This window comes from Mytilus edulis, chromosome 8, assembly GCF_963676685.1.
Source record: "Mytilus edulis chromosome 8, xbMytEdul2.2, whole genome shotgun sequence".
NCBI classification, from domain to species: Eukaryota; Metazoa; Mollusca; class Bivalvia; order Mytilida; family Mytilidae; genus Mytilus; species Mytilus edulis.
This window is the reverse complement of record NC_092351.1, coordinates 86,204,375-86,208,213: the sequence shown is the minus strand read 5'-3', so window position 1 is coordinate 86,208,213 and position 3,839 is coordinate 86,204,375. Positions and strand designations below refer to the sequence as shown.

Below are 3,839 nucleotides of genomic sequence, written 5' to 3'. Positions count from 1 at the left end.
CAAATCATGTCAATAAAGAACCTGTGATATGCTTACAAATGAGACTACTCTCTTCAAAAGGTCAAAATGACATAGAAATTAACAACTATAGGTCACCGTACGGCCTTTAACAACGAGCAAAGCCTATACCGCATAATCAGCTAGAAAATGTCCCGAAATGACAATGTTTTCCTAAACTTGTTTTCTTCATGTTTGAAGATATTCATTTGATATTTGGTGCATTGTTTTATCATGACTAGTTACAGATCAAATTTTAATTTGGTTCTGGTTGATGATTTGTCTAGCGGTTTAAGGTGTAATACCACCAAATCATGATACGCCACATCCGGTTGCATACGAAAGTATATCTAAAAAAATATTCCCTTGAATTTGACAGTTGTAGAAAATTAACCCTGCATTTCAATGCACTTAAATTTTTCTGAGTCATAAACATGTATGTTGGGTGTCTGAAAGCATCATTCTTTTTTTATTTGATGGTCTTATAAAATATTTTGGAAAGTTAAGGTTACATAGTTGCCAAAGCAGGTAACCAGTAAATAACCTGGTAAAAATGTGATTGTTTACTTCCGGTGCAGGTTACTTTCTTATATGCAATGAAATGTAGTGTGAAATTTTCACTGTAGCACTGGAAAGGATTAAACTTTATTCATGCAAAGTATTTCTTTGGTTGAAATAAAGGTAAATTCTGTACATTTTTTTTAAAAGTACCAATTTAACAAAGACTAATAGGGAAAAATCAATGGTGGTATTACACCTATTTAAGGAAACTACATGTGCACTCGTGACCTTATTGTACTTTCATTTTTAAAATTTATTAATAAACCAGTTCATACATTGTAAACATGGACTATTCGGAATGGATTGAGACACAGAAAGCACGTTTGAGGTAAAATTGCCTTGAAATGGGGGTTTACGGGTGTTTTCTAAGTCAAATGGGTGGACAGACAAAGCTGTATTTAGTTTACTGTGTTAAATTTTAAATAATGCCCTAACAGTTTTGTTTATACAACATGTGAATTTTTTATTTCAGTGTTCACATGTTCTGAAGAGCATTCTGTTGAAAAATCTTATATGTGAATTGGTCTGCAGATGACACTTCAGCATTAAAGTAAGTATCAACTATCATCATGTTTTTTGTGTTTTTTTTGGCCGCAAAAGTTTACAATTTGCCATTGTGCCATCTACATTTTGCACAGACAATAAATCATCTAAACACTTATTTGCCCTGGATTTATACACATCAGAATCCAGTCTCACATACTTAAACTTTATAATTCTTACCAATTATTTTTTGTACCAGCATTCCAAGGGACATAACCCTTTTTAAAAACATTTTGAGGTATTTTTTATTACTCTTTCTCCCCATTTTCTAATGTAAAATACAAGAAAGTGGACACTTTGTGTAAATCTATTAGAAATATACTGTTATGAGTAAATAAAAAGACTTTGATACCAGTAACAATAAATGGTTGACTGAAAGGGAACCGTTATTTGTCACACTAGGCGAACAGAATAAAAACTCGAGTTACACATAAGGGCTTCTAGAAACTTCCGTGTAGACTGTTAACATTTATAGAGACAGTTCTTTCAGCTAAAACACTTTAATTATTGATTTAACATTACATTTATATCATTTTTGTGGGAATATAATCACATTTGTTTTATTTTTTAGACAAAAGATATCAAGTTTTGATGAAAAAGGAAGGAAGGAGGAAAAATGGACCAAAACAGACCAAAACAGACCTTCAAATGAACTCTAAAAGGTGCAATAAAATTGTTTATCATCTAAAAGTTGTCTTTTGTATTCTATTTAATTGTTTGAATGCATAGATCATGAGTTTTTGATCAGATATTAGTCAACACTGCATTTTATAATGATACACTGAAATTTGGATTTGTCGAAGAAATTAGACTGAAATTGCCGTAGGATATGGCCTTACAGTATAGTGATTTTCTCTGAAACTATAGATCTGACTGAGACAAAACTTGGCAGTTATGCTTGAAATAACTTGCAATTGGAGGGAAAAAAATTACATTAAGTTTATTTGACATTTAGGTGTTCTTTAGGTGTAATACCACCAAATCATGATACGCCACATCCGGTTGCATACGAAAGTAGGTCTAAAAAAATATTCCCTTGAATTTGACAGTTGTAGAAAATTAACCCTGCATTTCAATGCACTTAAATTTTTCTGAGTCATAAACATGTATGTTGGGTGTCTGAAAGCATCATTCTTTTTTTATTTGATGGTCTTATAAAATATTTTGGAAAGTTAAGGTTACATAGTTGCCAAAGCAGGTAACCAGTAAATAACCTGGTAAAAATGTGATTGTTTACTTCCGGTGCAGGTTACTTTCTTATATGCAATGAAATGTAGTGTGAAATTTTCACTGTAGCACTGGAAAGGATTAAACTTTATTCATGCAAAGTATTTCTTTGGTTGAAATAAAGGTAAATTCTGTACATTTTTTTTAAAAGTACCAATTTAACAAAGACTAATAGGGAAAAATCAATGGTGGTATTACACCTTAATTGCTATTTTTAATAGTGTTTTAGTGTGGTTATTAACTATATGTTGTTGATATTGTCCAGCATTGGTGTTCTCCATGACACATACATGATCTATATATAACGAATAAGTTTTCCCTGATCATACGGTTATTTGTTGGCTTTTGAACCTTCCTTTAAACACTCATTAATATATTTAGGCGAATAAAGCATTAAAAGCCCAGGTACCTCACTTTTGCGTTGCCAAATGTTAACAGTCATTTTGTGTCAGAAATGAGGCGGATCCGTGAGGTATAAAATTGGCCTAAAAAAGGACAAAACAAATTTACTGAAAACTTCCATGAACGGCCATCAAAAGATATATCAGTACCTTATCATCCCTTGTATAGTCTGTTAGTGGAGTTGATTTAAGATAAATTGGGTTATCTGCCATACTTGAACTATCATCTAACAAAAGAGTAGGTTCAGTAAGACCCCTTTTTGGCCCCAAAATAAAGCATTTTTGGAAAATTGTGAAAATGTAATCTTTAAGCTATATTTTGGAAAGTTAAATGTTTCTGTAACATAAATATGAGCTGTTTTTGACATTACAATGCACAAATATCGCGTTCTAGCATCGTTAAGTCATGCTAAATTAATGAACTTTTCAAAATGTTAGCTATTTGGTTAATTTTTAGACGGTTTCCATCAAATTGAAAGTGGCCGCATTCGTGTATATTCATAATATTTAAATGTAAGTTGTATTTGATGATAATACAAAACATATATAAAGGTTGAGGATGAACACGGATGCGGCCACTTTAATTTTTGACAAAAACCATCTGAAAAGTGACTTGTTTTGGTATATTTGATAGATTTTTCATATTTAAGCTTGAATCAGAGCGTTTTTAATGACTTAATCAGTTAAAATCTTTCACATAAACGAATCGAATCAATTTAAATAGACATTTAAGTGTTTAAAAAGTGTTTCAAAAACTTTCCTGATGTGAACCTACTCCTTTGCTTCAAGATAACAAAATTACATTTTTTTATTTATATTTTCCTTGCTTCTGAAGTTTAAGCAAACAAACAATTAAACACAAAAAAGAAGTTGAATATACATGAATGAAACATAAGTCTGGAAGGCCGAGTTGTCTAACAAGTTTCTCGTCATTGCTCACAACCCTGTTAATACTGATGTTGTGAGTTCGAAAGTCGTTCCTGGGAAGATACTTTCGACTCCGATCTTAATTAATTCCTGCAGAAGATAGGTGGTTTGTTTCTGTTTTGTAAATGTCTCAACACATAAACATATACAACAGCCTTCTGATGAAGATAGAAATGAATAGAA

General features: G+C 31.6%; 1 long non-coding RNA gene across 1 annotated transcript; it reads left to right on the top strand.

The window, feature by feature from the left end:
- The first annotated feature begins 430 nt into the window (after nucleotides 1-430).
- LOC139486503 (uncharacterized) lies at nucleotides 431-1,791 on the top strand. Its single transcript, XR_011655591.1, has 2 exons — nucleotides 431-1,108; nucleotides 1,673-1,791. It is a non-coding gene; the product is annotated as an uncharacterized lncRNA (long non-coding RNA).
- The last annotated feature ends 2,048 nt before the right edge of the window (nucleotides 1,792-3,839 follow it).